Source organism: Cydia strobilella, chromosome 14 (assembly GCF_947568885.1).
Source record: "Cydia strobilella chromosome 14, ilCydStro3.1, whole genome shotgun sequence".
In the NCBI taxonomy this organism is placed as follows: domain Eukaryota; kingdom Metazoa; phylum Arthropoda; class Insecta; order Lepidoptera; family Tortricidae; genus Cydia; species Cydia strobilella.
Genome location: NC_086054.1, coordinates 7638946 through 7654883, shown reverse-complemented (window position 1 = coordinate 7654883; position 15938 = coordinate 7638946).

The following is a 15938-nucleotide window of genomic DNA, read 5'->3' as shown; positions in this document are numbered from 1 at the left end:
GCGGAAATCGTTACACAGGTTGGCTTTGACAGGCCTCTAGAGCGATAGCAAGCCAAAAACTAAACACACAAATATGGAATGTGACAATTTCATGAAAAGGATTACGAATATGGGCTGCGATAAGATGCAACCCAAGTTTGTGTTCCGTAAGAATTTTAATGTTAAAGTTCCAACAAGGGCTGAATGGACCGAAGGTCTTGAAGCACCAATTTCTGATGAAAATGATATCATATGGTACACACTACACAGATGGGTCCAAGACAGAATCTGGTACTGGGGCAGGCATTTATGCAAATGACTTTAATAGTAGCATAAGCATGGGCAATTACGGCACTGTCTTTCAAGCCGAGACATACGCTATAATTGCCTGTGTGCATGAGAATATAGTTAGGCAAACCCAAGGGAAGAATATCTATATACTCAGCGACAGCCAGGCTGCACTCAAAGCGCTTAAGGCGCCCAGAGTGGACTCTAGACTGGTATACAATGGCATCCAAGCTCTGAACAAGCTTGGAAGGCAAAACAAATTGCAACTGGTATGGATCCCAGGGCACGAGGGATTCATAGGCAATGAAAATGCAGATGAACTTGCCAGCCGGATCTGCAAACAACCTTATAGGTCCGGAACCATTCGTGGGGCTCTCACAGGGAACCATTACAACGGCTATCAAAGACTAAGACCAAACATCAGAAAGAATGGGACAGTCTGACAGGTCTAAAGCACTCAAAGCTCTTTATACAACGGGTAGACTCTGGTTGGAACAAAAAGCTTTGGAAACTTAGCGAACGATTACAAATAATAACGGGGGTGTTTACTGACCATTACGGGGTCAAGGGAATCCTGGCCAAGATGGGACACGCTGACAACACCGATTGTCGTATGTGTGGCGAAGAGGAAGAGACAGTAGAACACCTTAGGTGTGAATGTCACGCCCTCGCCAGACAAAGAGTGAAGGACTTTGGAACCGGATATCTGGAACCAAAGGAATTCAAAACGCTACCCATGAGCTCCATCATCCGGCATAAGGAAATGCTGGGAAAAGCTTTTGAGTAGCGGACGGATCTTTCCTAGGGGGTAACTGCACAAAAGCTCCCTATGGGTCGAAGTGTATCCGCAAGGGCCCCCGAAAACCATAAGATAAGAAAAGATAAATAAAAACAAATTCTTTTGTCTAAAATAACGTTGTAAATATACTTTTCAGACGTCATTTTTAGCTTTTTGTTTTCTTACTTTAGTTTTAAATTTTCTTTGTATAATTTTGTGCGATCTCTTCGGATTTTCTTTCGGCCTCTTTGCACCTTTTTGTCTACGGTTTTATTATTAAGCTCTTCATTTTCCCTTAATTTTTCTCTATTAGCTTCTTCTTCTATATTACCCATTTCTTGAGGGTTGTTTTCCAAAATGTCCTGTGCAGTTACTGGTGAACTTGGAGGTGTAACTTCGAGAACACGACTAGGATTTTTCTTGTTTTGCATTACATTCTTTTTTCTTAGTTTTCATATTATTTTAGCATTGTAGTGTTTTTTTGGAGTCATGTCTTTCACTAACTTCTTCTTTGCGTGATAACATTCTCTTTTCTTCTTTTAATATTCCTAATATTTCTCCGGGTCCTTCTTTTTTTTGTAGCGTCTCTGTATTTCTGCGGCTGACAATGGCATTTTCGCTGCAATGGATGATTAGTATGAGCAAACAAGCAATGAAGAGCGATAGTAGCAGGGTGATTTGAGCATACAACTTTTAAACAGAGTATTCTGAAACGTACCATTTAGTTTTTATCGGAATGTTCTCGGAATGACAATCAACAATTACCGATAACATTTTGGTGAAGAGAAATATAGTAAGAAAGAAGTTTCCAATCAAGCGTTATTTCCGGCCAGCGTGTTAATTAGAGTCCATTCCCTCCTAGGCATGAGAGATAAGAACAACTATAGGCTAATTATGATGAATAAGCACGCTACCATAAAATATATTCAAAATAGGCAGTGAAAAATGAAATGATACTTGATTCGTAATAAACACAATATAAAAACATAAATGAAACATTTTTTGATATTGCAGATTCATTTACGTACTATAAATAGTAGTAATTTATTGTGCCTTTATTCACTCAAACCTTGCAAAACAAGTAAAAGTCTCATGGCTTACCAAGATTGTCTCTTGGGTCACCGAAAAATTTAGCTAGGGGACCGGTGACTCAGGAGACAAACTTGTGTTAATACCAGATAGATGCATAATTAAAATAAAAGATGACCCTAAATAGGTTGCTCATGAATATTAGATCTCAGTGCCATGTATGAAACTAGTTTTAAACCAAAATCATACAAACATTACGTAAAATCGCAGTAAGTCAGGAGAAACGGAATAAAGCCACCTTACCTGTATCAGAGCTCCGGACAAAATGAACGATGCAACTAACTGCCGCTGTAATGGCGGACCGACTTCACGTGACACTCAGATCGGTTTTCTATTGGACGAGCCAAGTTAGTGCGGCATCACGACATTTAATGCCTACTTTTGACTCGGTGAGTCGGGAGAAGTAGTATTTTTATCGTAGACAGTGACATTTTTTGAAACGTAATTCTTTAAAAAAGTGATAATTTTTCTTGCTTTTGCATAGCATTATAAGATAGTAAACGCAATGTTCTGTTGGATCAGTCTGTAACATTAAATGCTACAGTGGGATTATTTTACACCAAAAAGGTATTTAACTCTTTAATGTACACGCAGTGACACTAAATTTTAGTATGGAAGTGAAAATTTGTCTCCTAGAAAACCAATAAATTTTGTGTAAATTATAAAATGTATTATTTCATATTTTGCTCAATTGCCATAAACTAGTCTAATTTAATGTTTAACATATTAGAATCCATGTATTTTAAGTAGTTTAATAGTTAAAATAGATTATTCAGTAGTGCCACACAAAAACAAAAAAAAAGTGATTGACCCAATTATGGAAAATACCCAATTTAAAGAGGGGGCAATAGTTCACTCTAGTTACCAGGTCAAGTGGGATATCATTTGAAAGAGCTCAAACGTTACAAAGCATTTTTTATTTTTTTTCGTAGTGAAAAAAAATGGTTATGAAGAAAAATGTGAAAAAAAATACCATTCCCCCCCAAATCTCCGAAATTTGCCAACGAAAATAGTATCAAGAAAACAGTTACTAATTTAATTTGCAATTTTAGCCCCTGTGCGGGTATTTAATATACAATTGAAATTTCTATGAGATTTACACTATAAACACCTTTTTCAAATAAATCAAAAATTGTTGAAATCGGTTCAGACTTCAGATGATAAAAAATTATCCCTGAAAAACCAACATACAGGTCGCGCATATTAGTTAACCAATTTGTCGATGATGGCGCTGTAAACAATTATGCTTAGCCATTACAATTGTGCTTCTGGTCAAGTCTTTCGTCATTATAGTAACATGAGGAAATTTAATGTTTGTACGGAACCCTCGGTGCGCGAGTTAAACGAACTCGCACTTGACCGGTTTTTTTTTTTGCGGATTGGCGAGGCCACGCCAGCCTTCATTCTCGTTACATAACTTTCTCTTCTGAGGCGTGTCAGTGTCACGATTGACTGACTGAGGAGCATCGGTGGAAATCGTTTTTTCAATCATCAACAAACAAATACATCATGTTTCTAACAAAGAATCGGATATTTGATCTTGGGAAATATCTTGTTTCGCAGGTGTAGAGAAGAGTACATCGCCTGGACATAGCGGTGTCGGACACAGTTCAACTGACGAGAGATCGCTGCTGATGCTTGAAGCCAAGTCCGTCGCATTGGAAGCTTCGATCGATATTGTCACCGGGACATGGCATTGCCGGACACTGTTCAAGTGGGCGGGGTTGGTGAGGTTCGCAGCTGCTCGACGGTATGTCGGTCTCATTCGAAGCTTCGATTACTCTACCTTCAAAGTATTCTAAATGTTCGAGAACGAACATGTCTATGCGCATCGGTAATTTATTGGAATACTCGATTTTTGAAATGGTTAAATTTATTTCCACCGTGGACGATGTTGCGATCATTGAACCTCGGCCAAAATGTTCCCTCATTATTCCCGTCCCGTGCACATGGGAAGAAAGGGTAGCAATTGCTTCCTCAACCGGCTTGTAAATTGCGGACTATAACATCCGTTAATTACGTAACCGATTTTGGATTTTGCGCCTATTTCTTCTGCCGATTTATAAATTTTGGAGGACCAAGAATTCCAATCAGTGGCTTGTTCGGTCTCTTGATCCCACCTCCGCAGAGGGTGAGGTCTAGCGGGGAAGACGGTCGACCCTCCCCAGCCTCGTTAGAGGGGGGGGGGATTATCCAGCGAGCCCTCTCCACTCATGTCTTCTTCCACGAACCGGTTGGCCCCCGAGTCCCCCGGTGAATGGCTTTGTTGCAGAGGCAGCACCTCTGGACGAGCCGGGTCGCTGGTTGCTCCTGAGAACGGGGCTACGGGTCCGCAATCACCATCTGCTCTGTAAGCTATGTGCAAGCTGCCGATAAGGAGAGCCCTTTGTGCCTATATCGTGCTTATCTTTTATTATATATACCTTTCGGTCTAATTCGAAACTTTGATTACTCTACCTTCCACGTATTCTAAATGTTAGAAACCTAACCTGTCTATGCGCATCGGTAATTTATTGGAAAATACTCGATTTTTTATATGGTTAAATTCGCTTTCCACCGTGGACGATGTTGCGATCATTGAACTTCGGCCAAAATGTTCTCTCATTATTCCCGTGCACATGGGAAGAAAGGGTAGCAATTGCTTCCTCAACCGGCTTGCAAATTGCGGACTATAACATCCGTTAATTACGGAACCGATTTTGGATTTTGCGCCTATTTCTTCTGCCGATTTATAAATTTTGGAGGACCATGAATTCCAATCAGTGGCTTGTTCGGTCCCTTGATCTCACCTCCGCAGAGGGTGAGGTCTAGCGGGGAAGACGGTCCACCCTCCAGCCTCGTTAGAGGGGGGGGGGATTATACAGCGAGCCCTCTCCACTCATGTCTTCATCCACGAACCGGTTGGCCCCCGAGTCCTCCGGTGAATGGCTTTGTTGCAGAGGCAGCACCTCTGGGGGGGCCGGGTCGCTGGTCGCTCCTGAGAACGGGGCTACGGGTCCGCAATCACCATCTGCTCCGTAAGCTATGTGCAAGCTGCCGATGAGGAGAGCCCTTTGTGCCTATATACACCTACTTTCGGTCTCATTCGAAGCTTCGATTACTCTACCTTCCAAGTATTCTAAATGTTCGAGAACGAACCTGTCTATGCGCATCGGTAATTTATTGGAAAATACTCGATTTTTTATATGGTTAAATTCGCTTTCCACCGTGGACGATGTAGTGATCATTGGACCTCGGCCAAAATGTTCCCTCATTATTTCCGTGCACATGGGAAGAAAGGGTAGCAATTGCTTCCTCAACCGCCTTGCAAATTGCGGACTATAACATCCGTTAATTACGGAACCGATTATGGATTTTGCGCTTATTTCTTCTGCCGATTTATAAATTTTGGAGGACCAATAATTCCAATCAGTGGCTTGTTCGGTCCCTTAATCCCACCTCCGCAGAGGGTGAGGTCTAGCGGGGAAGACCGTCGACCTTCCAGCCTCGTTAAAGGGGGGGCGGATTATCCAGCGAGCCCTCTCCACTCATGTCTTCTTCCACGAACCGGTTCGCCCCCGAGTCCCCCGGTGAATGGCTTTGTTGCAGAGGCAGCACCTACCTCTGGGGGAGCCGGGTCGCTGGTTGACTGACTGACTGTTAAAAGTGCCTTAAAGTACTTTACATAGTAAGACACTGCAGCGAGTCAGGTCCCCCACCTTGTAATTACTGGCTTAGGAGGTAAACACTGAAGTTTTTCAGTCCCATCTTCGAACACTAGAATGTAAGCTGCAGAACGTAAATGCTGTAGCGCAATATCGATGTCATCCAACGAATCTACATCATTCGCGAACAACTCATTTAATTTCATGTAACTGCTCTCTGCTCCTTCAGTAATCAACCGCCACTTGTCTTCAGAAATTCAGAAGGAGTAACGCTTAAAGGATTTCCATCGAATTGTCTTTTCACCTCACGAATTAGCCGCGTCCAAACGATGGTGTTCGCAGAAGCTCCACCCACCTCGGATGTCGCAGACGAGGGTGCGTTGTTGAATAGCACGGTTCCCACACTGGGAGCCATCTTGTCGATATTTGAGACGCGTGATACGCCCGATGCTGACTCGTTTTTCTTTTTCTAAGCACCACCATTCCGATCCTTGTCTTTATTTTTCCGTGTCATCGCAGTCATCTGAAAGGCGTTCGGAGCTTCTGCGAGGTCTAGGCGCTCGCGCGCCGCAGCGGATTCGATAACCCGGAAGGACGCTCGAGATACGCGGGTGACCGCGACTGTGGAGCCTTTATAACTAGCAAAGGATATACGTTCGCCTGATTCGACGTGGCTGTTTAGACTGATCACGCATTGTTGGTGGATGACTAAAAACACTTTTTTAGTAAGGAAAACTATATATTTTCATTAAAACAATTAATTAAACACAGAGCAATGTTAAGATGGGAGTTATTGAAGAAGAAAAGAGAAACGTCAAACCAAAACCATTCGGTCGTCACAAGTGTATGGTTGCGTTCAGAAACATAATCCCGGGGGATGGTTTGACCATTTATACAGTTTTTTTTCTAAAGTAAAGTAGCACTGGGACTAATGTTAATGCAGAATTAGAGATAAACAAAGTAAAAATACTTTTAAACAATAATTAAAGGTTAGTTGCAGTAGCATTTACCTGGTTAGTTAGAGTAACATTTACCTTATAAGTACTTGAGATCAATTTTCACATAGAGATCCAGTTGTGAATTATTATATATTTATTAAAAGATAACATTTGTTAAAAGTAGTATGCTGTTTGACTAACAAAATTAAACTTTGAAGACTATTCTCTTACACATTACAATCTATATTTTTTATATGCAGTTTACTTAGTTTCTAATAATTAACATATAAATTTAAGTTTAACAGAATGATAGATATTATACATGAACATTCATAGAGTTACATTTCAATGGGTAAAACACTAATTTTGTACCCTACTAGTAATGTTACCTTTAGGCATTTTTAAGTCTACCACCCTTGCTTTTTGGTCCGCGCCATAATGAATCTTGATGATTCTGCCTACTGGCCACTGCAACGGACTGCATCTAGTGTGTCTGAGTAGTACTAAATTATCGAGTAGAACGTTAGGTTGTACATTGTGCCATTTAGGCCGATTGTTCAATAGACTTAAATATTGTTTGTGCCAAGCCTTCCAGAAGTTTTGATGTATTTGTGCGCAACGGCGCCACAAACGTAACCTATTTTGAGGTATAGATGTTATGTCAGGCTCAGGAATGGCATTTATTGGCCTTTGAATTAAAAAGTGACCCGGGGTTAGGTATGTAACGTCAGTGGGATCTCTAGACATTTGTGTTATGGGTCTTGAGTTAAGAATCCCTTCTGTGGTCACTATGATACTATTAAATTCTTCATAAGTAAATAAACTGTTACCTATGACCCGTTTGAAATGTTTTTTTGAGCTTTTCACGGCTGCTTCCCAGAGGCCTCCAAATGTAGGTGAATAGCTAGGAATATATTTAAAGTCAATATTTTTGGATACTGCATAATTTATGACAGATTCTTGATGTTCTTTAGAACTTAAATTTGAAAGCTCTTTAACAGAATTGTCAGCTCCAATAAACGTTTTAGCGTTGTCACAAAAGATTTTGGATGGATAACCACGCCTGGCTGTAAACCTTTTCAATGAAGCAATGAAGGCTGGGGTGGTCATGTCCGATACTAGTTCTAGATGGGTAGCTTTAGTGGCAAAGCACACAAATACACAGACATAACCTTTTATGACAATGCTTCTTCGCAGTGAAGACTGTTTGATGCTGAAAGGCCCACAATAATCTATACGATACGATACGATACGATACGATCATTTATTGATAAAAAATATTTTTACATGTCATTATGTCTTAATACTAGGTTCTTAAATCTATTACAGTATTCATTATTTGAAAATTACTTGGCTAACTAACCCGTTTCTATTTATCATAAGGATCCAATCTTTATTACTCAGTCTGGCACTCGAAAAAAAGCGTCCAACGAGTAGTAGGCCTCACGCACTAGTTTATTTTTAAACGAGCAGTAGCTTGTAGCATTTCTTATCTCGTGTGGCAATGCATTGTATATCTTGGGTCCCATCGTGTGTAGACATTTTCTCGATTTGGCAAGCCGTGTTCGAGGAGGTCGCAGTTCGTCGCACCTCCTGCTATTCGCCCCTCGCGTGTCACCGCGTGTAGGAAAGTGCGCAAGATTACGTCGCACGTACTTTGCCACCTCGAGAATGTATACACACGGTATTTTAGTGGCTTTAAATAGCTCTTGAGCCGGATGGTCCCATGGGACCCCTGATATACAACGGATCGCGCGTTTCTGCATAAGGAATGGTCTCATTCGGTCAGCGGCATCCCCCCACAGGTCAACACTATATGTGAGTAAGGAATGGGCGTAGCCAAAATAGGCCTTCCTGACATTGGCCGGGTCGAGACTAGGTCGCAGTCTACCTAGTGCGAAGCAGGCAGACGACAGGCGGTCACATAACCAGTCTATGTGTGGACTCCATGATAGTTTGCTATCTATAACTTGATCGACCTGTGGGACGAGCTGGCCGTTGCACGTGATAAGCAGCGGTTGGTCCTTTTTACCACGCAAACAGAAATGAACTATATTCGTTTTCTCTACATTAAGTATCATACCGTTGACTGAAAACCAAGATGTTACTTGGTTCATTACCTTGGTTAGTTTTGTTCCAAGTAGGTCTTGGCTGTCAGCCGCAACGATCACACAACCGTCGTCGGCGAACATCACGATCTCGGCATCGTCCGTGGCGGCTGTGAAATCGATATACTATACTATACCAATAACATCAAATACTTTGGCCTCATTTACTCTATCGAAGGGCAAAGACCCCGTTAGCTGTGAGGCAGCTTGAGCTTAAATCTGTAGCAAATAATAAATTTTCCTATTATTTTAGAGACTTCTTTATTGCAGTTAATAATCCAGTATGCCTGAGCTAGACTGCTAATTGTATCTTTTAAACCACCGTGTAATAAGGACTTGTGCTCATATTGGATTATTAAACTGGTCACAAAACATTTTTTGGGCAAAATCATTGGATGTTTTTGTGCATATGGGATATTTGCATTTTGCAATCTTCCTGTCACTCTTAAGACATTGTTTGCATCTAAAAATGGAACTAAACTTTTTAAATTACTCTTAATTGGTAACTTGTTCTTTATACAGTGTATTTCTTGTTTAAAATATTCATGTTGCAAGAGTGATACAATTTTGTATTTAGATTGTTGGATTTCACATACAGAGAGATTACCATTAAATTTATTATTTGAATTTTTACAATTATTATAGAATTTTAAAATCCAAGCAACTACTCTTTGCAATTTTGTCCATGATGAGTATTTTTTAAGTAATTCTGGCTCATTTGGTGTAGCAATCAGACAGGCTAGATGGTTGTTGACAGTCTCACTGATGTTTTCTGAGCTGTTGGTGACTGTGAATGGCTGGGGATGGTAGTTAGAATCCAGAAAATCACTTGGGCCATGCCACCACAAGTCATTTTTGGCGAGGTCGAGCGCACTACAGCCTCTAGACAAAACATCAGCCGGGTTGGTTGTTCCACCAATATGGCTCCAAATGCAATCACTAGTTACATTATTTATTATCTGTACTCTGTTTTTTACATAAACAGGTAGAGATTTTTAATTTGATTTGATCCAACACAAGGTTACCTTTGAGTCAGATAGTAAGTATTTAGCAGTTATTTTAACATTGATCAAAATTTGTTTTACCTTATCAAATAATTTTGCTAGCAACACTGCTGCATTCAATTCCAATTTAGGAATTGTAAGTTCATTTTTGATCGGGGCTATTTTTGATTTGCTACAGAGCAGGTTTATTGTAGCGTTTCCATTTGGAAAGGTTCTTACATATATGCATGCCCCATAAGATTTGGATGAGGCATCACAAAACCCTATGATTTCTACTTGATCCTTGGTAGGCATAACATTGGCAACTGTCAGCCCGTGTCCTGTGATATTCTGCTGTGAATATTATAATACATACACGCCAGCAGCTTTATACTTCAATATTTTTTTTTAGACAGTCATGATCATTGATCACTGAGGTACATAAACTGCAATAGCAGATCTGAAAGCAAACACACACAACACAAACACAAGGCACGCCGGCACAAGTTAGTTTTGTAGGTTCTGACGCAAAACTTGGACTTTGTGTTTAATAGTCCCTAACTGATGAGTAGTGTTGGTGCATTTACTCGTTACAATCAGATTAATTCTGTTATAAAGCCAATCTCGTCGAGCTGTCATTGCCTCAAACATATGCTGAAGCCTTGCAGAGCCCCCAAAGAAAAGAATGGTCAGAAGCCATTAAAGAAGAATTGTCAGCACACAAAGAAAATAATACATGGAGTCCAGTTAAAAGATCTGGTCAACGAACCCTCACCACTAAATGGGTTAAGAGCTGTGTCTAGTCAAACACGCCACAAAACCAGTAGGTAAGTATATCTAGCAAGACTTGTAGGTGGCTTTCACAGTGCTGTTGGCAAGGGATATGAGACAACACCAACAATATCCCATGGCTACTGGCAATTAACGCACCTAGTTGTAGTACGCCAAAGATTGCCAAATGCAAATATCAAACAGAGATGTCTAGATTAACATTCCAAAATGATTATCACAGCCATTTTATGCAGTAAACAACCAGATACGCCTAAAATAGCGTTTCAGATTGTACAGCACAACCACCGAGTGCAGTCAGCAACTAGAGATGTCTAGTTATAACATTCCAAACGCACAGCACTAACACCAAATGGAAATAAAATAACGTAAACAATTTAGCACTTGGTATTACTTCATTCTATTTCTTACCTTGCAATAATGTTCCCTTTCGGAATGTTAGGTGTATTAAATAGTAAAATTAATCGAATATTTGGAATGCTGGCACTATCGGAGAGCGAGGTTTACATCTGGATGCCGAGCGAGATCTACTTCTCGACGCCGCTGGCGGAGATAGGGATCTTATGTTGCCGACCTAGAATAGGTCCAAGATCGTGATCTCGACATGTAACGCGTCCCAGCATACCGGCCATGCCGAATTGCAGACGAGGGGACGTTCGACTGATCGCGAACATTCTTGTATCTTCTGCTGCGATTTTCTTATTCTTTCTTCCAATTTACAATTGGGTCACTCTTCTTTACATATTTTAAGGAGTTTCGTGTCCTTTTTAAACAAAAACTTATATTTTAATAGAAAGTCTCGACCGTTTGGCAAACATGACAAACGACAATGAGGTGACACTGACAGATGTCTTAGGCGGGAAGTAGGAAGTGTACGTTCAGAAATCTGATTTAGTGTGAATTCTCGTTGTTTTTTTTTTTATTTTTACTTTGAATTATTGCTCTAAAAGTCATGATCAAAGGCACGCTGATAGCGCCTACTACAAGTTGTTATAAATCATCGAAGAAGTTTGTGCAGCGAAATATAACTTTGGTTATACTCATGTCCCAGAGCCTAACTAGCGCCACCGGAGAGATTATAATAATTATAATAATAATTTAGCCGTTTATTTCCAATAGAAACGATACATGCATGATTTAATACAGATACATAATTTACACTAATTCAATTTTTCAGTAACTTAGTCTAATTATGATCTAGTTTTATGAAATTATATTTTTTTTTTTATATTTTTGCGATTACAAATATTATATTGTATGTATTTTTTTGTTATGTGATTGTAATTATTTACTTAATATAAAAAAAAAAATGCTTTTAAAATGCCATTTCCATCTTACATGGCAAAGTTTTATTATTTACTGTTAAGTTCATTGTCCATTTACTTTTATAGGAAGGGTTATCGATGCTTGCTATGATATAGATATCATTATCCCTGCGGATGCTTACCATGTTGACATTCTTGTTGAAGTAGCAGCACTTTTCGTAGTGGTTACTTCGCTTGCAAATTCTGCAAGTGACTCTTTTGGCTGCACACCTGAAACGATGTATTTGTTACTGCAATCTGCTCACAGGGGACAGGGCTCGTTACACCCTCGATGGGAAACCCCCATGTTCTCTCCCTAAGTTTATAAGCAACCTCATACGTACACTCGCTTAATTGGAATTGTTGTTCAACTATGTGAGCAGGAAGAGGAAGCTCACGTTTTTCAAGCCTTTTCTTAATAATGTCAATTGCTTGTAAGTCCTTTTGCTTTCCTAGCTGATAAAGAGTCTTGTCTCCTCCAGTAGCGTTTATCAGCTTATTGATGGTCTGAACATTAGTAAAACTACCAAGTAATTGCAACTGGACCCCTTCAGTGGAGTTTCTTAAGATCTCGTGAGCGAGATTAGCAACATATGGTCTCATAGTAATCAATCCCTCACATAGTGCTCGAAGGTCCTCTCTTGTTGCGCCAAACAATTTGGTTACTTGAGGATTTGTGATAATTTTTGGGAGAAATTCTTCTACTATTTCTCTTGACTCTGTAAGAAGTCTTACTTACTTTAGGCGAAGAAGATTTGCGGACAGGTGGATCAGAACGGATGTTGTCGCGGTGATGCGCGATACGGACCGATAATACAGGTAACTGTCATTTGCTTTTTCACCCTGGTAACACTGATCGAAAAGAAAAAAATATGAAGATCGGGTCATAACAAAGGCTAAGAAAACGTGAGGTGCAAGAAGGTAATGTAGAGAGGCAAGGAGACCAGATGGAGTCATGTGTAGACTGCTCATAGCAACGAGCAGTGTTGACAGAGCTACTCTTGGTGAGTTTCCCCTTTAATAATCATTATCGAGTGTGTGACGGTAATGTCGGGATAGCAAGCTTTCATAAGTTATGTACAGATAGTTAAGGCCTAAAGTATCTGGCCAGAGGCATCATGCATAGTGCTGCTGTCAGGCAGCTGGCGTTAAGCTTAGCATAAGGCCTGAGGCTTAGACTGAGAGTAAAGAGAGAGTAACCTATAAGAAATGAGCATGGTGTGATCAGGAGGAAGAGGCGAGCTATTTGGGGATGGTAGGAGGCCCGTCAGGGAACAATAGGTTCCCGCCACCATGCTCATAGTATGTGTCTTGCCAGACCGATGTAAAGTGTAGTACGTGTAAGGCAAGACCAATGTATAGTTGTATAGGCTACCCGAGGAGGACTGATGCATAGAAAGATTTAGAGTACATGTCCTCACCAGTTTGTATCTGGTTCTCAGTATTAATTATTAAATGATGCAGTAGAGACTAATGAGAAAATAAATGATTGGCAAGCTTGCTCTCTCGGGTTACTATCATACTGTTGTGCATTCTTATGTCGCTATAACCATTATTAATTCGTGGCTATAACTATATGAATATTACATTAGATATTGAATCTATTATCTCCGCGACATAATTTGGTGGAGGTGCTAAAAATTCAAATCCATCACATGCAAATGAGAGTAAAAGCTAATGTTAATTTGATGACAAGCCGAAATGTATAAAGTTACTTTTTTTTTCGGTTGGGTAGTCTCTCTGTAGAGTAACATGTACTGTGAGAGCATGAGATTGATGGTCATTGTGTGGAATTAGAGTCCAGAATTTTGTTGCATCGACAGTGCAACCACTGAAGTCGAACATTTGCATTTTCTTATATTTATGGCATTTAGAGTGATTTATTATTTATCCTTAGGTAAACATTCAAGTTGTGTATTTATTTTGTAGTTATTCTATTCGTTATCGATTTAATTTATGTGCGTTATCGATTTAATCGATTTATCCTCAACATTATTAAGACGTTGAGAGACGACAATATAGCGGTTGCTGTAGTGAGAATGAGACAGCGATATACTTTTAGTGTTACGTTCGGGAATCGATTTTATTCGATTCTGCCGATTGTGCGATTTAGCGAAAAGGTTTAGAATAAGTAATATTTTTTATGAGTACGGTGTATAATAAAGAATTTAAACGGTAATGTGGTTTTATTTGCGTGTTTTTTAATATGTTTTACATCTACGTTAATTATTTAATAAGTTTCGTTTTGGTCCGACGAAAATTCCGGCTGTGGCCAAATACCTAGATGCCACAGAGTGTAATGAAGTTATTGCAAAAAAATAAAAAAAAGTTTGTCTTGTTGCTTCTTGTCGTGTTTGGAATTCAGCGAGTTGTGTGAAATTGTACTTTAATAAAGATAAATTTGCTAGAAAGTGAGTGTTGAAGCGGATTAAGGCGTCGTAAAGGTAAAAGTTTGATAATTATATCATTAGAAATTAAGTAGTAAGGATTGCCGTTCGAATCGACGAAATAATATCAACTTAAGTCTTACCGGCGTACGCCGTTGTAATTGTTTGCAAAACGACGCCATTTGTTTTCGATTAAAATCAGATTAAAATACATATTATTGATATCTGACAATCATAATTTTGTCATGATTGTGTTTTGTCTCGGCGGCTCATAAAAATATTCTTACGATTTACGACATTGCAAAAATTATAGCTGAGTGGAAATTACAGGTAGCAAGATGGAAGAAATACTCGCTACAGCGTTGCGTTCCCGCCTAAATAGATTAAAGGAAACTGTTCAAGTTACCGTGGACTTTTGAACAAGGTCGAAGCAGGAGTGGGAGTGCAGCAGCATGATTTGATTGCCAACGGGATCGACCTAAAAAATAAATTGACTCAATTTCAAGTAAGATTAGATAGATATATAACCCATGTGCCGGACCCACAGAAGGAATTTTGTCGGGAGTGTGATGAGCTGCAAGTTCAGGCAGAGGACGCAATAACCAAAATGGAAATACTCATGAAAATTCATTCTGAGGAGAAAAATTCTCAAAACAAAACAAAATTACCCAAACTGGACTTAACGATGTTTAATGATGACATATTGAAGTGGAATGCTTTCTGGGACAGATTTGTGGCCAACGTTGAGAATAAAAATATAGCCGATGTGGAAAAACTGTCATATTTAATAGGGTCATTGGAGGGACCAGCTCTCCAAGCCATTGAAGGCTTGGAGACAACCAATCAAAACTATGAAATTGCTACTACAATGCTTAAAAACAGATTCGGTAAGACGAACCACGTCATAGATGCCCACAACAAAGCGTTACAAAACCTAGAAAGGGCCCAGTCGACATTGGAATGCCGTAGAATACTCAATAGCATAGATACACATCTGCGTGTACTATCTTCTTACGGAGAAAATATTGAAGCAAGCCATTTAAGAGTTATAATATTGGATAAATTCCCAGAAAATATTTTATACCAAGTCAAACTAATAACAGCAGAAGATGAGACGACGGATAATATTAGGAAGGCGCTAGACAAGGTTATTACCGCGATGGAACGGGTCAACATTCAAACACCACAAACATTACAAACATCAAGTGCTGCTTCAACGTCAGGATGTACATCAACAGCTGCTTCAACGTCAGGATCTACATCAAGTTGATGTAGATCCTGACGTTGATGATTGTGATGTCATCAACCCTACTTAAAGTTACAAGAGAGAGACCAGTAAAACGCAAAAGGCTGTCTGATAAAACTAACACATTTAAGCCAAAACGGCCGAAAATTTCATGCATATTCTGTAGCAAAGGAGGACATTACAGTGAAGACTGTAATGAATATAAAACTGTTAACGGATTATGAAATGATTCAATTCATAAAGGCCGGTATTAGGGGAGGTGTTAGTCAGGTGACGAAGCGTCATTCGATCGCAAACAATAAGTACATGCAGACATATGACCCTCAGAAGGAGGATAAATTTATTACGTATCTCGATGTTAACAATCTGTACGGTTGGGCCATGACACAACACCTCCCCATTGGC